Source organism: Miscanthus floridulus, chromosome 10 (assembly GCF_019320115.1).
Source record: "Miscanthus floridulus cultivar M001 chromosome 10, ASM1932011v1, whole genome shotgun sequence".
NCBI lineage: Eukaryota > Viridiplantae > Streptophyta > Magnoliopsida > Poales > Poaceae > Miscanthus > Miscanthus floridulus.
The window spans coordinates 62,255,915-62,277,593 of record NC_089589.1 but is presented as its reverse complement, the minus strand read 5'-3'; the positions used below and the strand labels follow the sequence as shown (position 1 = coordinate 62,277,593).

At 45.9% G+C, this 21,679-nt stretch overlaps 2 pseudogenes; one reads left to right on the top strand and one right to left on the bottom strand.

Moving 5' to 3' along the window:
* The first annotated feature begins 382 nt into the window (after positions 1–382).
* The window catches only part of LOC136486658 (disease resistance protein PIK6-NP-like), a 70,663-nt pseudogene continuing 49,366 nt past the window's right edge, over positions 383–21,679 (top strand).
* LOC136486662 (uncharacterized) lies at positions 16,674–19,021 on the bottom strand (annotated as a pseudogene).

The following is a 21,679-nucleotide window of genomic DNA, read 5'->3' as shown; positions in this document are numbered from 1 at the left end:
GTATGGGGAAGGCTGCCCAAGGTCGATCAGGCTCAGTTTTTTTCAACCAGATCCAACTCATTTGAAGGGCCCAACCCAAGTGTTCGGTTCACAGCAAACTAATTCACAAGTAGATCTTAATCAGTAACACATTTTCACTTTGTTTAAGTGGTGAGTATGTGCTTATCTACCACCAAGTTGCCCTTCTAAAAAGTTTGTTTTGATCTTTCTTCCTCATGCATACCTATTGTCTTGCACTTAAGCGATCATTTTGCCCCCACATTACAAAATATGCCAATCAATCTGTCTCTATTCTATTAATGTAAAATTTCCTTTTTGAAGCAGATGTAGATGATAACATTATTAGCATCAATGCAGATCTGTTTATCTGCGAGGGACATCCTTTACACGAGGTACAGGTAAACTCTTTTTTTTTATCGAATCGGACTCTTGCGGAGTCTTGTTAAACAAAGTCCAATTTAGCTTTTTTATAGCTGACTAATAGCTCCATCCGTAGGTGCTCAGACAATTCCTAGCTAGCTATTATCACTAAGGAGTGAATCAGAGACTGTAAGAGCAATGGCAGACCTTGTGGTTGGCTTGGCCAAGACAGTGGTGGAGGGGGCCCTGACCAAGGCTCAGCGATTGAGGAGGAGGCAAAATTGCAGCAAAGTGTGCAGCACAACCTTGTATTCATTGCTGGTGAGTTTGAGATGATGCACTCCTTCCTCAACGTTGCCAATGAGGAGCATGTCAAGAACAATGTTGTGAGGACCTGGGTGAGGCAGGTTCGTGATCTGGCATATGATGTGGAGGACTGCATAGAGTTTGTCATCCACCTAGACAACAAGCCAAGGTGGTGGCGCCGCATGTTTCCACTTTGCCTGGCAGCATCAGCATTGCCCTTAGACAAGGCGGTAACTGAGATAGAGCGGCTCAAGGTTAGGGTTGAGGATGTGAGTTGAAGGAACTCACGCTACAGCCTCATCAGCGACTCTGGATCCAAGCCCATCATGCAGCAACAGACGGCACCCAATGCAGCTTTTGGCCCAATGGCACTTGACATGCTGGTTGAGGCGAGGGACACCGCAAAAAAACAGCAAGGCTTAGGGGACCTCACCCAGCTACTCACAAAGGAACAAGCTGACCTTGGGGTAATCTCAGTTTGGGGAACAGGTAGTGAACTTGGTACAACATCAATCATCAGAAAGGCCTACCAGGATCCAGAACTCTGTCGAAAATTTGAATGCCGCGGCTGGGTGAAGCTTACACATCCTTTCAATCCCCACGAGTTCCTCCGTAGTATGGTGACTCAGTTCTACACAAACAGTTGCCTGCAAAAAGGAATCGTTATAAATGTGAATGAACTGAAGAGGATTGAGGTAATGGCGACAATGGAAGGTGGACTCATTGAGCCATTTATGGACAAAGTAACTGAGAACAGATACCTAGTTGTCCTGGAAAATGTGTCCACAATCGGAGATTGGGACACCATCAGGACGTGATGCCACAATCGATCCTAACGGAAGGTGAAGCAAATGAAGATCATGATATGATGATGGTGATGCCATAGTGATGATAAATTGCTTGAACTTGAAATGAAAAAAGAGAAAAACAAAAGGCTCAAGGCAAAGGTATAAATGGTAGGAGCTATTTTGTTTTGGTGATCGAGACACTTAGCGAGTGTGATCACATTTAGGATCGATAGCCGTACTATTAGGAGGGGTGAAACTCATATCGGAATGCGGTTATCAAAGTGCCACTAGATGCTCTAACTCATTGCATATGCATTTAGGATCTAGTGGAGTGCTAACACCCTTGAAAATTTTTATGAAAATATGCTAACACATGTGCACAAGGTAATACACTTGGTGGTTAGCATATTTGAGCAAGGGTGAAGAAGTTTGTGAAGTGAAGGAGGTGATTTTCACTGAGAAACAGTGATTAGACGCTGGTCACGAGGTGACCGGACGCTGGGTTCAGTGTCCGGTCAGTGTCAGCTGAGGGTGCGCATTTTGGTCTTCGACCGGACGCTGGGTCACTAAGTGACCAGACGCTGACAGGGAGCGTCCGGTCCAACTAACGTGGCAGCGCACAGGGGAGTCGCCGTGGGACCGGACACTGGGTGTGTCCAGTCGAGCATGACCGGACGCGTTCGGTCGTGAAAAGTCGTCTCTGGATGCTTACTGGAAATGGCCGGACGCAGGGGTTCAGCGTCCGGTCACTTTGAGCTGCTACGTCCGGTCATCACTTGACCGTTGAGATCGGGCGATCAATATTTGAAGAGAGGGACACGTGGCACGAATCGCGTGACCAGACGCTGAGGTCCAGCGTCTAGTCAATATGACCGGAGTGTCTGGTCACCCTGAGTTGTGCCCAGTGAAGGGGTACAACGGCTCTATTTCGTGGGGGCTTCTATTTAAGCCCCATGGCCGGCTCAAGCTCACTCTCTTGGCCATTTGATTGACATAGCAACCTTGTGAGCTTAGCCAAAGCCCTCCCACTCATCTCCATCATTGATTCATCATCTTTGTGAGATTGGGAGTTAATCCAAGTGCATTGCTTGAGTATTTACATCTAGAGACACTTGGTGTTCGTGTTTCACTGCGTGATTCGCTTGTTACTCTTGGTGGTTGCCGCCACCTAGATGGCTTGGAGCAGCGAGGATCGTCGAGCGGAGGTTGGTGATTGTCTCCAGCTCCGATCGTGGTGATTGTGAGGGGTTCTTGACCTTTCCCCGGCGGAGAGCCAAAAGGTACTCTAGTAAATTGCTCGTGGCTTGTGTGATCCTCATCTTGTGTTGGTTGTGCGGCACCCTATTGAGGGTTTGGCGTGTGATGCCAATTAGCGTGTGAACCTCCAAGTGAGTGTATCGCCACAACGAGGAGTAGCTTGCCGGCAAGCAAGTGAACCTCGGTAAAAATCATTGTGTCATCATTTGATTTCGAGGTGATTGGTCTACATTGGTATTCATCCTTATAATTGATTGGTTCACTCCTCGACATGGCGGTATAACTATCTTGCTCTCTCTCTTTACAATACCGCAAACTAGTTATCAAGCTCTTTAGTGTAGCTAGTAGTGAGAGCTTGTTAGTTTGGTTAGTGTGGCTCTTTAGCTAGAATTTGAGAGCACACTAACTTAGTGTAGTGATATAGCCATTGTGTGGATATAGACTATAGAAACTAGAATTGTGGTAGGTGGCTTGCTTTTTAGTAGGCTAGCGCAACACTTACTTCGCCTCATAATTATCTAACCGATTTGTTAAGTGTTGTTGTAGAAATTTTTAATAGGCTATTCACCCCCCCCCTCTAGCCATTAGGACCTTTCAAGTGGTATCAGAGCCCAGGTCATCGTGATTTGAGGCTTAACAACCTTCGGTGTAAAAATGGCTCAAATCAACAACACCAAGAAGCCACTCCAATTTGATGGCACAAATTATCCTTATTGGAAATCAAAGATGACCACACATATCAAGTCAATCAATAGAAAAGTGTGGAAGGTGGTAGAAACCAAAATTAAGATTGGTGATCCAGAGAATCCCACCGCAGTCGAAGAAGTGCTTCTTCAAAATAATGACATTGCTCTAAGTGCTATTCATGATGCAAATGATGAGAGAACATTTGAGCAAATCAAGAATATTGAGATGGCACATGAGGCTTGGAAGAAGTTGGAAGAATCATTTGAGGGCACTCAAGCCGTGTAGGGTGCAAAGGCATACATTCTCAAAGAGAAATTTGCAAGCTTCAAGATGAAGGAGGATGAGAGTGTGTCGGAGATGTTCCATAGGCTTCTAGTGCTTGTCAATGATCTCAAAGCACTTGGAGAAGAGGTGAAGGACAAGGACTTTTCCCACATGTTCTTGAGATGCTTACCCTCAAGATTTGGCACATTGGTCACTATTCTAGTGAGGAGTGGTTTGGACACCATGACACCAAACCAAGTGTTGGGAGATATAATGACCGATGATACGTATGGAGATGAAGAAAAGAAGGAGAAGAAAGATGAGAAGAAGGATGAGAAGAAGAAGAGTGTGGCATTCAAGGCCACATCATCCAAGGGCAAGGCAAAGCAAGATACATCAAGTGAAGATGATAGCTCATGGGATGATGATGATGATGAGAAGATGGCTCTCTTTGTCAAGAAATTTGGCAAGTTCATGATGAAGAAAGGGTACCGTGCTAGAAGAAAGAAATCTTCATCTAAAAACAAGAAAGAGTCAAGAAGGTGCTTCAAGTGTGGAAGCAAAGATCATCTTGTTGCTCAATGTCCATACAATAGCGACAACGATGATGACAATAAGAAGAACAAGAAGGACAAAACGGAAAAGAAAGAGAAGAAGGACAAGATGACCTTCAAGAAGAAGAATGGTGGTTCATATGTAGTCACTTGGGATAGTGATGCTTCCTCAAGTGATGATGATGATATTGATGATGACAAGACCACCAAGAAGAAGACACTTGCAAGCATTGCTATCAATGAGAAGCCTTCTCTCTTCGACACTCCATCATGCTTCATGGCTAAGGCCACTAAGGTACAAACTTGTGATGATGGAAGTGATGAGGAACATGAAAATGAAAATGAAAATGATAGTGATAGTGATGATGATGAACCCACTAAAGATGAATTATTTGACATGCTAGAAGATGCTAAAGAACACTTTGACATCAAGATAAGGGAATGCAAAAGCTTGTATAAGGAACTAAAAGCCCTTAAGCAAGCCTTTGATGAGCTAAATGCATCTCATGAGAGGCTAGAGGATGCCCATGAGAAGCTTGGCAAGGCTCACAAAAAGCTTGAAAAGGCTCATTCCTCTTTGCTTGATGAGCAAAATAAAAAGAAGCATGTTGAGACAAGTATGATTTAATTCATGAATCATTATCTATGCCTATCATTATTCCTCCCACTAACCCTTCTTGTAGCATTTCTACTTCCACCTCATCTAGTAGTGATGGCTTCACTTGTGATGCCTCACTAATGGTTGAGAATGAGAACCTCAAGAAGGAGGTCAATGAGCTCACTCACACCTTGGCTAAGGCCTATGGTGGTGAGGACCGCTTGCTTATGTGCTTGGGTAGCCAAAGAGCTTCTCTCTACAAAGAGGGATTGGGCTATACCCCATGAAAGGCAAGGCGGCCTTTGCTCCTCACAAGACTAGTTTTGTGAAGAACAATGGTCGGTTTTGCACTAGTTGCAAGCAAGTTGGTCATAAAGAGCATGAATGCAAGAACAAGAGCAAAAATGCTAATGTATCCTCCATTAAGCTTGATTCTTTCTATGTGCTTACTAAGGGTACAAATGGTGTAATGGCTAAGTTCATTGGTAAACCATGGATAGGCTCAAAGAAGAAAGCCATTGTGGTACCAAAGAGCTTAGTGACTAACATTCAAGGACCCAAGCAAGTTTGGGTACATAAAAAGAATAGATCTTTTTTTGTAGGTGAATTACAAAGCCGGAGGAAGGCATTGGATTCTTGATAGTGGGTGCACTCACCACATAACCGGTGATGCAAGAATGTTCAACTCAATCAACACCAATGTCAATGATGGTTATGATAGTATCACATTTGGTGACAATGGCAAAGGCAAGGTTAAGGGGTTTGGTAAGATTGAAATATCCAATGACATGAGCATATCCAATGTATTGCTAGTAGAGAGCTTGAACTTCAATTTATTATCCGTGGCTCAATTGTGTGATCTTGGATTCAAATGCATATTCGGGGTAGATGATGTAGAGATCATAAGTGTAGATGGCTCTAACTTGATATTCAAAGGCTTTAGATATGAGAATCTATACTTGGTTGATTTCAATGCTAGTGAAGCTAAATTATCTACATGTTTGTTCACTAAGTCTAGCATGAGTTGGTTATGGCATAGAAGGCTTGGTCATGTTGGAATGAAACAATTGAATATATTAGTTAAGCATGACTTGGTTAGAGGCTTGAAAGATGTTGTGTTTGAGAAAGATAAGCTTTGTAGCTCTTGTCAAGCCGGCAAACAAGTTGGAAACACCCATCCTAAGAAAAGCATGATGAGCACTAGTAAAGCTTTTGAGTTATTGCACATGGATTTGTTTGGACCAACACAATACACTAGCATTGGTGGTAACAAATATAGCTTTGTGATAGTGGATGATTATACTAGATGCACTTGGGTATTCTTTCTAGTGGACAAAAGTGACGTGTTTGCAACATTCAAATCATTTGTCAAAGGTATTCACAAAGAGTTTGAAACAACCATCAGGAGAGTTAGAAGTGACAATGGTAGTGAGTTCAAGAACACTAGAATTGATGAGTTGTGTGATGAATTTGGAATTAGACATTAATTCTCGGCCAAGTACACTCCACAATCAAATGGCCTTGTTGAGAGGAAGAATAGAACACTTATTGATATGGCAAGGTCTATGCTTAGTGAGTACAATGTGAGTCAATCTTTTTGGGCCAAAACCATCAACACGGCTTGCTATTGTAGCAACCGCCTATATTGTCACCTATTGAAAGAGAAGACACCATATGAGCTCTTGAATGGTAGAAAGCCCAACATTGCACATTTTCGGGTCTTTGGTTGCAAATGCTATATCTTGAAGAAAGGCACTAAACTGGGCAAATTTGACAAGAAATGTGATGAAGGATTCCTACTTGGTTATTCCACTACAAGCAAAGCATTTAGAGTTTGGAATTTGGATAGTGGTACTCTTGAGGAAGCTCATGATATTGAATTTGATGAAACCAAGGGTTCACAATAAGAGAATGAGAACTTGGAAGATGTTAGAGGCATTCAACTTTCAAATGCCATGAAGAATATGGATGTTGGTAAATTAAGGCCTAGGCAAGTGAATGATGATGAAGATGATCAAGTGCAAGCGCTCTCTAACTCAAATGTACAAGATGATACAAATCAAGCTAGTACAAGTGGCTCTCATAACAATGAACAAAATCAAGTGGCTAGTACATCATCTCAACCCAATGATCAAGCAGGTGCAAGCAATCAAGTTCCAATCCTCCAACCAACAAATATTGCAAGGGATCATCCATTGGACACTATCATTGGTGATATTTCAAGAGGTGTGCAAACTAGATCAAGATTGGCTTCATTTTGTGAGCACTTCTCATCTGTGTCATCCATTGAACCAAAGAAGATAGATGAAGCATTGAAGGATGTTGATTGGGTGAATGCTATGCATGAAGAATTGAACAACTTCACAAGAAATCAAGTATGGGAATTAGTAGAAAGATCAAAGGGACATAATGTGATTGGAACCAAATGGGTCTTGAGAAACAAGCAAGATCAAGATGGGATAGTAGTAAGGAACAAAGCAAGATTGGTAGCACAAGGATATACACAAGTTGAAGGTCTTGACTTTGGAGAAACATATGCCCCGGTTGCTAGATTGGAAGCAATTAGAATCTTGCTAGCCTATGCTTGTGCCCACAACATCAAACTCTATCAAATGGATGTTAAGAGTGCATTTCTCAATGGTTACATCAATGAAGAAGTATATGTTGAGCAACCTCCCGGTTTTGAAGATGACAAGAAGCCCGACCATGTGTATAAGTTGAAGAAGGCATTGTATGGCTTGAAGCAAGCACCTAGGGCATGGTATGAGAGATTGGGGGACTTCCTACTCTCTAAAGGGTTCATGATGGGCAAGGTTGACACCACTCTTTTCATCAAGAAGATTGGCAAAGACTTGTTTGTGTTACAAATCTATGTAGATGACATCATATTTGGTTCAACCAATCAAGACTTTTGTGATGAGTTTGGAAAGATGATGGCTAATGAGTTTGAGATGTCTATGATTGGAGAGTTGAGTTACTTTCTTGGTCTTCAAATCAAGCAATTGAAGAATGGTTCATTTGTGAGTCAAGGCAAGTATATCAAGGACATGATCAAGAAGTTTGGCATGAGTGATAGCAAAGACATTAGTACACCAATAGGAACAAATGGAAACTTGGATAGTGATGCAAGTGGCAACATGGTGGATCAAAAGTTGTATCGGTCTATGATTGGAAGCCTACTCTATGTGACCGCATCAAGGCCGGATGTCATGTTTAGTGTATGCATGTGTACAAGATTTCAAGCCTCACCAGGAGAAAGTCATTTGAAGGCTACCAAGAGAATATTGAGGTACTTGAAGCATATACAAAATATTGGTTTATGGTATCTCAAAGGAGCAAAGTTTGAGCTAGTTGGTTACTCCGACTCGGATTATGCGGGATGCAAGGTTGAAAGGAAAAGCACCTCGGGCACATGTTAATTGTTGGGAAGATCACTTGTTTCATGGTCATCAAAGAAGCAAAATAGTGTTGCATTATCAACCGCCGAAGCCGAATACATATCCGCCGGTAGTTGTTGTGCACAAATACTTTGGATGATGGCCACTTTGAGTGACTTTGGAGTCAAGTTTAAGAAAGTGCCATTACTATGTGACAATGAGAGTGCAATCAAGTTGGCTAACAATCCGGTTCAACATGCAAGAACAAAACACATTGATGTTCGCCACCATTTCATAAGAGACCACCAACAAAAAGGGGACATTTGCATTGAGAGTGTAGGCACCGAAGATCAACTTGCCGATATATTCACCAAGCCATTGGATGAGAAAAGGTTTTGCAAGCTAAGGAATGAGTTGAACATATTGGATTTCTCAAATATGTGTTGATGCACTCCCCCACTCATATGACATGCCTCTCCTTCGAGCAATCAAAGGTAAAAGTTGATTGGTATGGCATACATCCTTGCTAAGGACATGTTTAGTGCATCTAGACATCTTTCATATTCAATAGGCTCATTCATGAAAATCAAATGAATTTAATGATTATATGGTACCACTATTGCTTCTATGCTTAAGTTGGTCTAGTGGTAGCATATGACATGTTTATGGGCTTATAAATATAGTGTTTGATCTAGAAAATGAGCTCTAAGTGTTTAACTCAACATGGTACAAGATAACCCTTATTTGGAGGTGTGAAGAAGCTTGTCCTTGGATCAAACCGAGTTAAATATCTTCGTTTCACATTAACATATGCCACGTTAAGAAAAAAGAAGTTTCATCCAACGTGCACATTAAGATCCATCAACAAATGTGATATATCACATTCAAAGAAAAAAAACTCTTAGATCAGCTATGCACATTGGGATCCACCGCATATATCACTTTCCGATAAAAATGTTACCTAACTATGCACGTCCATCTTGTGTAGATCTGTGGGGTGAACACCTGGCCTCCCACCCTCGACGAGGACAAGGAGGGGAGACGGAGCGCGGCAGAGGAATGAGTTAGCTTGCGAAAAGGTGGTAGGGTAATAAATTTTAGGAATAAATGTCCATTAATTCATAAAAACTCTGTCTAGAACAGTGCCACTCATCGAGTATTTATAGAGCATATCCGGTGGTGGTTTGAAATTACATAAGGGTTTAATACAACGCGTGCCCAGGACACACAACGGTGGAGGCAGGGCAGTAAATTCCTGCACCTCCTCTAACCACTCCCGGACAACGTCGTCCGTCTCCGTTCGTGGAACGTCTCCACCTGGCTTCACGCCGTCGGCCTTGCGATGAGACCCTCGGCTCGGCGAGGCTTCACTCCGCGGCCGCCTCGTCCCGCGACAGTGGGTCGCATCCTGAACCTTCGCCGCGAGGGTCCAGCCGTGGCCCACACCTTCATCGTCCTAGCAGCTGCATAATCCAGAGATAAGTGTTCGGGTTAGAGGCCGAGGGTACGCCGGGGTCCTCCCCCCAACAAGATCCATTCATATTCATATTTATTTGTATTGCACGATATTTTACATATTTTTCCTTTCTTCCAAATTAAAAATAAATAAAATATATTTCTCCAAAATAGGGGTCCAAAATTTTAAGCTATACTTTCTATTCTTATATTCTTTTAATCTAGAAAAAATTAATACAGTACGAGCAAAACATCTTGAATGTGATCAAAATTTATATAAAAAGTTATTAATATTTACGATACCAAATAAATATCATTAAATTCTTCACTAAATCTATTTTAATATTATTCTTGAAAAAATTAATTAAGCTTTAGATAATTTGATGAAACTAAAATTACATTAATACTCGCTTTGATATTATTCTTAGTACTAGCTTTGATGAAAATGAAACTAGAATTACATTAGTACTCACTTTGATATTTTTCTTTCTGCATAAATTTAATTACATTAGTTAAGTCTGTTCCATCCTCTCTCCCGAATTCCCAATCCAGCAAACCGGCAAACCTCATCACCGGCCCCACAACTGGGTCATGGTCTCAAGGACTCCGCGTAGCGACAAGCAGAACACGCGGCGCCGTTTTGCTCTCTCTCTCTCTCTGACTCTCCCTCGTCCCTCGCCTTCACTTCACGTGCGCAGGCACCGCAATTATTGTACCCACTTCTTGGCTCGGCCTCAGCTTTTGCTGGAACCAGCACATGCACCGCATTGGATCTGTACAACGTCCATGTCGTGTACTAATGGAATCCATATACAGCCACGGTGTCATATACAGTCATACGTCCTGGTCTCTTGAATCTATCAGCTGTGGTACAATGTTTTTCTCTCACAACAAAGCAGCATCAGCCGCAAAAACCATCAGTCGAACACCCCGATAGTATTTTCGAGTGGGGAAGGTGATCTTGAGATGCTGTCTATGGGGCCACACATGACAACGGTGTTTATACTATGCCAATTGGTGAGTTGCTCTGTCAGCGGAACAATAGCAGTGTAGATGAAAGAGCTGTAGAGGTGCAAGAACAGAGTATTATCAGTTGGTCTGCAATTCTATTCGAACGGCTCCATGTGATGTGAAACCTAATTAAATGGTTGCAAGTTGCCCGTGGCATCACTGCATGCGTAGAAACCAAGTCAAGTCAATAATTTTCGATTTGGATTTTGGAACCAACTACGTTTGTCACTTTGTGACGTCCCCTTCAACTTTTAAACGAGCTGTTATTATTATAAGGCGCCGGCTGGTGTGAATGTACTAATTAAACCCTCATCTAGTCATCTACATTGCACAATGCGTTGGATCTTATCACCGACAAGTTCCATGACAGTCATCTTTTTTTTGGCTGATGGGCGATGGTGATGCCATCCTGATGCTTGGCTAAGTCACTGGGAGCGGAGCGACAGCTGTTGTAATGTGCACTCAGTTTTACTGGAACTAGAAAAATATGTGCATGCTGGATGGACACTATCTACTATATATGACCTATTGCTTCTGACGGTAGCTGTTGTAATGTGCAGTAAAACTAGAAAAATATGTGGGACTTGAATTGTCTTGTAATCTAGACTGTATGGACACTATCTACTATATGACCTAGCAGTATATTTTGACATTTATGCACATTTATTAATTTCCAATAGCCATGTCAGTATGAATGACCATGGTTCGAAACTGTCCAACGTAGTCATGGTTTCAAACTGTCTAGGACGAACACGGAAAGCGTACTTAATTATTGTTCGTTTTCCAATTCGAAAAAGAAGCAGGGGTCACCAAGTGAGTGTCGGTGAGTCCTATAGTTTGAATCGTCAGCTTTCAACTAATCACTAGAAAAGTGGATTTGATTAAGTCCTCCTCGGGGTTCCACTGATCCACGCTGTCATGTCGTGTGAACGGCACTAGCGGTCATCGAGAAATCCTTTTCCTCGATCAGTGGGGCTCCCAATTTTCTCATAGGGCCTGTACGCTGGTTGGTTTCTGGACTGATAAGCTCGGCTGATGCTGATTTGTTGTGAGAGAAAAATACTGATAAATCCTGACTGAAACCAACAAACGAATAGACTGATAATTTGCAGAGAATCTCGGTAGTTTCTCTACGCTTTCCTGCTCCACGCCCAAGCTGTTTTGTTCTACTGGCCACGCCCAAGCTAAGAGCTTATTGGGTATGGCTCCTCACCGGTTTCGGGTCCTTCGGAGGAGCCTTACCGAACGTCTTCACCCTTGACCCGGCGCATGCACCGCAATTATTGTACCTGCTTCTTGGGTCGGCATCAGCTTTTGCTGAACCAGCACATGCACCGCATTCGAGACTTGGAGTCAACTAGCAGGTCTCCTCCCTTGGGCCAAATGCAAGCATAATCTACTCCTACCTCACTGGTTGCTGCCATGGGCGGACTTAACAAGGGAGCAGTTCATCAGTTTTTGGCCCATTCGCAGAGTAGTGGCAACCGGGGCGGACTTACCAAGGGAGCAGTTCATCAGTTTTTGGCCCATTCGGCAGCCGGGGCGGACTTAACAAGGGAGCAGTTCATCAGTTTTTGGCCCATTCGCAGAGTAGTGGCGACCGCAGAGCGTCAGAGACTCAGAGCCGCTCGGCTGCCTTCTCACACCGTCGCTCGCTCGCTTCGCGAGAGTCGCGACCGGCGCCGGCGCCCGTCCAGGTCCGGCCGTCCCCCACGCTGCACCGCCCGTCGCCCCCCAGCCCTTCGCTCTGCGCTCCGCGGCAGCACCGGCGCGGCTCCTTCCTCAGCCAGGCCGGCTCCTTGCAGGTGAGCAGTGCAACTAAGCAAGCATCCTTTGCTAGGTTTGAATCGGAAACTGATTTTGATTCCAAATTTCCTATTTCCAAGTTCCTAATTTCAACCCTTTGATTCTAATTTCTGATTACAGTGCACAAGTCGTATTTCTCTCGTTCCTGAGCAACAGTAGTCTTTAATTTCAGTCTAATTGAAGAAGTATTCTAAAGTCATGTTTTTTCTTTCTTATACTACGTATATATTTCGGTTCTCGAAGAAAAGCTTTCTACCAGTCGTCCAGTAGTATGTTTACGAAATATCAGTCAGGGTTTCACTATTTCCTTTTCATACTGTGAAACTAGTCCTTCCTATGTTTCAGATGAAATTCCCGTTCAAGATCTGTGTTTATGAAAAGTCTTCCTTGATAACGTGCTCGTGGAATATTTCGTTGCTGTCCGACCTCTGCTCTCAACCAATCCGCTGTCCAAATCGTATAGCAAGTTGGTACCACTGAATTCCATAGTGACCAATATGACATTAGCTTCCCTAAAACCTTTCAGAATTTCTTCTGAAATAGTACTTGAAATGCCAGCCTTTTTGCAGTAGAAGACAATTGCTTTACTACCAGTCTACATGAACTCTTCTTATTGCAGCATGAATTTTTTTTTCTATATTTCAAATGTTTAAAATGTTTTGATGGTCCATTGTCCATCCAAAGATGACACTTTTTTTCTTGAACATGCAGGAGAACTACATATCATTGCATTAAGAAGAAAAAAAGGGGACCCTTAAAAAACACCACACACCCACAAAAGGAAACTACAAAATCCAAAGATCTGGAATTGTGTAAATATTGAACCTTCATCCTTTGAAAAGTTCCTCTAGGTGACTGCATGAAATTCCTTTTGTTTGATTGTCTTTCAAATTGGGCATATGATGCTCAAGATAATTCCTGCCCATTCCCATATTATCATAATTTGAGTAGTTGCCAGATTGATTCTTTATTTACCACCATACTTCTCTGAAATCCTTGGATGTGAAACTGACATGGTGGGTTTGTTGGTCTGGTCCCACATGTTAGAAGACGACCGACTGCCCTCTATTGCTAGGCCCGAGAGGGCAAGTATACACAATGTACATATGCAAAGAAGCCCTCCAAGTAGAGGGAAAACATATACACCTCCTATACATCTAACACCCCCCCTCAAACTCATGGTGGATCTACAACACTGAGTTTGGAGAGTAGGAATCTATGATGAGCCCGGGTCTGTGCCTTGGTGAAGAAATCAGCTAGCTGAACCTCTGAAGGCACATGGTGGAGCGTCACAACCAGATCATGCACCTGCGATCTCATGTAGGAAGCATCAACGCCAATGTGTTTGGTGAGCTCATGCTTGACTGGGTCTCGAGCAATACTGATCGCACCGGTGCTGTCAGAAGAGAGAGGAGTGGGTGCAGTGGCAGGCACACCAAAATCCTCAAGAAGCCATCGTAGCCATGTCACCTCCGCAGTCACAGTCGCCATAGCACGTAGCTCAGCCTCAGCACTCGAGCGGGAAACTGCAGTCTGCTTCTTGGTTTTCCAGGCAATCAAGGAGGAGCCAAGGAAAACACAATAGGCAGAGAGAGAGTTGCGATCATAGTGATCACTCGCCCAGGTCGCATCAGAATACGCCTGAAGCTGAAGGGAACTAGAACGAGGGAAGAAAAGGCGCCGAGAGATAGTTCCACGAAGGTATCGCAGAACACGAAGGAGGTGAGCATAGTGGAGCTGGGTAGGAGCTGAGACAAACTGACTCAAGATATGCACAGAGTGAGAAATGTCAGGACGAGTGATCCCAAGGTAGACAAGACTCCCAACAAGCTGACGATAGCGAGTAGGATCAGCAAGTGGTACACCATCAGTGGGTCGTAGGTGAACACCAATCTCCATAGGAGTATCAACAGTGCGGTGATCAGTGAGAGCAGCACGGGAAAGGAGGTCCTGAGTGTACTTCTCCTGAGAGAGAAAGATACCATCAGATGTGGAGGTGACCTCAAGACCAAGAAAGTAACGAAGGGGACCCAAATCAGACATAAGGAATGTCTCACCGAGACGCTGCTTCACAAAATCAATGTACTGGGAATCATCGCCCGTGATGATCATGTCATCGACATAGAGAAGAAGAAGGGTGCGACCACGAGGGGAAGTGTGAACAAAAAGAGCAGGATCGTGATCACTTGGCGTAAAACCAGCATCGATGACAACAGAGGAGAAACGCTCAAACCAGGCCCGAGGAGCTTGCTTGAGGCCGTAGAGAGAACGGCGCAACCGACAAACCAGGCCATCAGGAACAGAGTATCCTGGAGGTGGCTGCATATAGACTGCCGCTCGCAGCTCGCCATTGAGGAAGGCGTTCTTGACATCCAACTGGGATATCGACCACTGACGAACAGAAGCAACTGCAAGAAGAGTGCGAACAGTAGTCATGTGCGCGACAGGAGCGAAGGTCTCCTCATAGTCACGACCTTGCTCCTGTTGGAAGCCGCGCGCCACAAGACGAGCCTTGTAGCGCTCAAGAGAGCCATCCGAGCGGGTCTTTACCTTGTACACCCACTTGCAAGTGATAGGAGTGACGTGAGGTGGCAAAGGAACAAGATCCCAGGTGCCAGTACGTTCTAGGGCAGCAATCTCCTCAGCCATAGCATGTTGCCACTCCTGGTGAACGGCAGCTTCCCGATAAGTCGCGGGCTCAGCCAAGACGGCAACTGTGAAGCCAAGGCGATCGGGAGGACGAAGGGTGTTGCGGTCACGAAGAGAATAACGAGGAGGAGACTCAGGATGAGGTCCAAGGACGGACGGAGAAGAGTCAAGTGGTGGCGCATGGCGCGGACGACGAGTGTAGTAGTGAGTGATCTCACGGGAAGGACGCAACGATGATGGTGGAGGAGGGACTGGTGGTGGAGAGGTAGAAGGAGGTGGTGAAGGTGGAGAAGTAGGTGGTGGTGGTGGAGGCGGAGTAAAAAGATACCTGAGGTGGTGAAGAGGATGGAGACGACAGCGGAAGATACCACTCAGGTAAAGTGAGGAATGAGAGGGACTCAGCGGTACCAGAAGAACCGGAAGGGGAACGAGGATAGTAAGGCCGGGACTCATCGAAGGTGACATCCCGAGAAATCCTCATCCGACGAGCAACAGGGTCATAACAGCGATAACCCTTATGTTCCGTACTGTACCCAAGGAAAACACACTCAACAGACTGAGCAGTGAGTTTGGTGCGCTCACGAGGTGGAAGTAGGACGTAACAGACACACCCAAAACAACGAAGATGGCTATAGGAAGGAGGGGTGCCGAAAAGACGCTCATAGGGAGTGCAACCCCGAAGACAAGTAGAGGGTTGGCGATTTATAAGAAAAACAGCTGTAGAAACCGCCTCAGCCCAAAAATGAGGAGCAAGCATAGAAGAGATCAAGAGAGCACGAGCAGTCTCAAGAGTGTGGCGATGCTTGCGCTCAGCAACACCATTTTGAGCATGAGCACCAGGACATGAAAATTGGGCAAGAGTACCCTGCTCAGCAAGGTAGGAACGATGAGCAGTGGAGATGTACTCACCAGCAGAATCCGCACGAAAAACTCGAATGAGAGAGTTGAACTGGGTACGGATCATGGTGGCAAATTGCTGGTAAATAGAAAGAAATTGACCACGAGAAGACATCAAATAAATCCAGGTAAATCTCGAATAGTCATCAATGAAAATAACATAATATGATTGACCTCCTTTTGAAACAAAAGGTGCAGGACCCCATACATCAGAGTGAACAAGATCAAAAGGTTTCTGGGACTTAGACTCACTAGAAGGGTAGGGGAGTTGCAACTGTTTGCCAAGTTTACAACCCATACAATGAAGAGTAGTGTCACCAGAAACAGGACCTAACACACCACTACCAACAAGAGTGGACAATCTAGAACCAGAGAGGTGGCCAAGACGACGATGCCACTGCGCAAAAGAAGTGGTAGACGAAGCAGCTGACACAGATGCTGGAGAACTGGGTGATGTGGGAGCCAAAACGGGTGAAGGAAGATGCAACCAATCAAGCTCCCAGAGGCGTTGGGAGTCCCGACACCTAGGCCCAGTTCCCACCAAAAGGCCCGTACGGAGATCCTGAACACAACAAGAATCAGACTCAAGGATTATGCGACAGCCATGATCAGTGATTTGACCCGCAGACAAGAGTTGCATAGTGAGCTTAGGAACATGCGAAACAGTAGGAACATTAAACGAAGAGGTCGAAAGAACACCTCTCCCAGCAACAGGAAGAGAAGTGCCATCTGCGGTGCGAACAGAAATAGGTGGATCGGGGGAAGATAGAGAGGACAAGTGTGTTGCATGAGGTGTCATATGAAAAGAGGCACCAGAGTCGAGGAACCACGGGGATGATATACCTGACGGAGGAGGAGCGGAACTAGAAGCCTGAGCTGTAGTCCCGTGACCAGAGGCCTGAGCTGCAGTAGTGAGGCGACGAAACAGGGCAAGAACCTCCTGCTCCGCTGCAGACACGGAACGAGTACTCTGTGAAGTAGAGGAACCACCAGAGCCCTGAAAAGAGCGTCTGCCACGACGCCCTGATCGATCGCGCTGCTTCTTGCGACAATCCTTCTCCTCATGGCCATAGAGCTTGCAGTAGCCACACTGAACACCAGAAGGTGCCCCTGTCACCACAGGAGAGGGCTGAGACGGAGGCGGAGAGACCTGGGGAGGTGTGGCTGCTAGGACGGAGGGCTGCGGCGGAGCACAAGTCACACCCCCAGCTCGAAGACGTGTCTCCTCAGCTCGTAACTCAGGCATCGCCTCTGAGAGCGATGGGCGCGGACGACGAGTCAGCAACTGTGCTCGAACAGTCTCGAACTCGGGACGAAGCCGAGAGAGAAACTCGTGAAGGCGAAGAATGTCTCTCTGGTCCCGATGACGGTCACAGCACCGGCAAGTACCACCACCGCAGAACTCAGCGCCCAAACTGTCCAGGCGATGCCAGACAGCTGTCATCTGACGGTGGAAGGCCTCAACTGTGGAGTCAAGCTGACGAAGCGACTGAGCCTCCTCAACAACAGCAAGGTACATTGCTTCGTTACGAATCTCGTAACTGCGACGGAGGTGATCCCACATAAGATGTGAAGTGGCAAGACCTCTAAGGGATAACGAGAGATCGACCTCCATGCTCGCAAGTAAGATAGCCTTAGCAGATTTTTCCTCACGCAGCCAAGTCTCATAGACACCGAGATCAGACTGGTAGCTCTCCATCTCAGTCTCAAATGCCTCAAGTAAAGCATTTTTGGCATCATCATCGGCATCTGGCGGGTATGTGGGCGGCGTGGGAAGAAGAGGACGGGGAGGACAGATCCGCTCACCCGTGAGGTAGCCCCACAGCAGCTGCCCATCCATGTGGACCTCCATATGGAAAACAAAATCGCCCCAATTAGTGCCATTGAAAATGACGGGGCACCGAGGGACCGGAACAGCGCCAGGGCGTCCCCGTCCAGGGGACGCCATGGAGGAGAGAACGAGCCTCTCTTCTTCTTCTTCTTCTCTTTTTTTTTTTTTTTTTTTTTTTTTTTTTTTTTTTTTTTTTTTAGAGAATGAGAGGAGAGGAGGGCCGGCCGGCTCACAGGACCAAAAGCGTGCGAACTGGCTCACTGGACCACTGGGAAGAAGAAAGTGTGCGAAGGGCTCACTGGGAAGTAGCTACCCGCAGCCGCAGTCGAAGGCGAGCCGCGGACTCTCGTTCCAGCCCCGGGCGCCCCGCTCGCCTCCTTCCCCGACGGCGACCGAGAGGCAGCGACGCGCAGGCGCCAGGCGCGGTGGCGCGGGAGGGCCGCGCGAGCAGCGGCGGGCCGGCGCGCAGTCGTCGTCTTCGTCGGCCGGCGCGGCGCGGCGGCGAGGGACGCGACAGCTCCAGGCGCGCCGATGGGGGCAGCTCCGGGCACGCCTGCGGGGAAGCCCGCGGGGCGCGGCTTCGGGGGCCTTCCGCGCCCGCGCTTAGCGGGCGGCTGCGGCAGAGGTAGAGGCTCCGGCGCCTCCTCCCCGTCGACGGGCCGGCGCGCAGGGGCGCGCGAGCGTGCGGCGCGGGTTCGCGACGGCTTGCACGGATCGGTGGAATTGGTATGAGGTAAGAAAACCTAGCTCTCTGATACCATGTTAGAAGACGACCGACTGCCCTCTATTGCTAGGCCCGAGAGGGCAAGTATACACAATGTACATATGCAAAGAAGCCCTCCAAGTAGAGGGAAAACATATACACCTCCTATACATCTAACACCACATAGCAGAGTACAACAGATGCTACTTAAGGGTTTCGAAACTCTGGACTGGAAGATAATGAATTTTGTCCATGTTTTGTTAAATACAGTAAAATGAGAATAATATGTGAGTGTCAGTATTTTATTTTTACACCTAATGTTTATATGAGTAGATTCAGCAAAAAAGTTCATAAGGTAGGTTAGTGTGAATCCAAAAATCGCCGAATTTTTTAGTACTGGAGGATGTATATTTAATTGTTCATTAGTTGCTCATTATCTTAAGTTAGTTTTTTAAAGTGACACTAAATGTAACAGATATATGAATTATGAATAATGAACGATACAATACAAGGGAGGTGCCAACAGATTTCCCATGGAAACTAATAGAAGACATTACAAATGGTTTTGCACGAGAGCAAAAAATTGGTAGTGGTGGATATGGGGTGGTTTACAAGGTATGGTTAATGACTTTTGCTTCATCTTTTCAGTTTCATCCTTCAATAATGAAATGCCTGTAATCAAATATGTGAACACAGGGAGTACATCCAAATGGACAAGAGGTAGCTGTAAAAAAGCTTTACAACATGCCAGGATTAGATGAGGATCAGTTTCAAAATGAACTTCGAATCCTTACTAGAATTTGCCATCCAAACATCGTCCAGCTCGTTGGGAAAAGCTACATAGAGCAAGATAGATGTGTCGAACACCAAGGCAGACTAGTGTTTGCTACAAAGATAGAGAGGGCAATATGCTTGGAGTTTTTGCCTAATGGAAGCCTTGAGAAGCATCTCTCTGGTATGAGGTAGTTTTGTTTAGTATGCTAGTTAGTGTTGATCTCTAAAAAAAATGCTAGTTACATTTGATAGAATAATTCTGTAAACATGTGTCATTTATTTTCTTCTACAGATGAACGGTCTGGACTTCGTTGGCATAGTCGCTACAAAATAATAAAGGGGATTTGTGACGGTTTGAAATACCTTCATGGAGAAAGAATTTTCCATCTTGACCTCAAACCTTCAAATATATTGCTTGACAAGGATATGGTGCCAAAAATTGCAGACTTTGGCCTATCAAGGCTCTTTAGTGGAACTCGTCAATCGCATACTACAAAAAACCTTCTAGGGACTCTGTGAGTTAAATGACTCATTCCTTGTATATCTGTTGGTTTTCATTTTCTTTTTTTAAAATAGTGGTATGTTTGCATTGCGCTTAAACATGTGATATTTATGATATAGAGAGTGCCTTTATGATTTCGATTTAGTGAAAATCAACCACTCAGTTGAATCATTAAACCCCTCCATATATAAGCTTTGGTTCTCATAAAAATTGTAAGGCATCCCATAATAAGGTTGTTTAGAAGCCGATTCACTAGTAGATGCATCAATATAATCGACTTTCTTACCCTCTAGTCTATCAAAATGAGACATGATCATATTAACAACAGTTATAAGGTTGTTCCCAATCACAGTTTTATGATCATGTAATATCTTAGCATAATCAGCATTATTAGTAGGGGAGAAATCATCAACTTCTGTATGGATCTTTACCTCAGGTGCATCAGATGTAGAGGTAGAAGTGTCAAGGGCCTGAGTATCGAGGGTAGGAGGCCCTCGGCTACGTAGATCGTAGCCTTGGTCCGTCTTCTCCGGTGAGGTTTTGCCCCTCTTCCGAAGGCTTGAGTGCGGTAGGGAGAGGAGAGAGAGTTCACGGTAGAATTCTTGATTGATTCCTCGGCTACAGCCGGATACAAGGCTTAATAGCCTGTTTTGCAAAACAGAAGGAAACTATCTCCTATAATTAAGGATCTCCTCTAATATCCCAACTAATTCTATTTCCTATCTTAGCCACTATTTCCCTTTCCTTCCTCCAGAAGTTCGGGCGTGGCCCTGATAGCCGCGCGCTCAGCTGCGTGCCTCTGGTCCCTCGCGCGTCTACGGCGTGTATAGGGGAGGCCCCACATGACATCTCTCCCCCCCTCGACTTGCAGCTCGTCCTCGAGCTGGAATGAGGGATGCTTGGCTTTGAACTCCTCCCAATCTTCCCATGTAGCAGCAGACGCCGGCTGTCCCTTCCAGCGCACCAGCACTTGTTTGATGCCCCGGGCGAGGCGAGAGCGTACCACGCGCTCTGGTTCGGGCACTACTGCACCATGCAGCAGCTCAGGCAGCGCTGGAGTGGAGGTTGGAGGCGTGCCCACCCATTTCTTCAGGAGCCCCACATGGAACACATCATGTATCTTGGCTTGGGGTGGGAGGGCCAGACGAACAGCCGCTTCGTTGATGACCTCAGTGACCTGATAGGGCCCAAAGAACCTGGGCTGCATCTTCCCCTTTGGCGCCAAGGACATAGAAGCTACTGGCCGGTTGCGGAGGCGCAGCAGAACCCAGTCCCCGACGTCATAGGCCACTGCACGGTGTTTGTTGTCGTAGAACCGCTTCTGGATGGCCTGAGCTTGCTCCAAGCGATGGCGTACATCCTCCAGAAAGGCCTCGCGCTCAGCCATTGTCTTGGCCACAGCTGCCACCCGGGTGTCACCCTCTTCATAAGAACGGATGGATGGAGGGTGCCGGCCATACACCACCCTGAACGGGGTGTCACGGAGCGAGGACTGGTACGCCGTGTTGTACATGTACTCCGCCCAAGGCAGCCACCTGAGCCAGTCCCGTGGGCGATCGCCGGTGATGCAACGAAGGTACATGGTGATCACCTTGTTGGCTGCCTCGGCCTGACCATCAGACTGGGGATGGAAAGCCGACGTCATATGCAGCTTGGCGCCCATGAGCCTCATCAATTCTTGCCAAAATGTCGAAGTGAACACCACATCGCGGTCCGAGACGATGGACTGTGGCATGCCATGAAGGCGCACAATGTCGGAGAAGAAAGCCTGTGCCACAGTTTCAGCGGAGTATGGGTGCGCCAATGGGATGAAGTGCGCATACTTGCTGAAACGGTCCACCACCGTCAAGATGACGGATT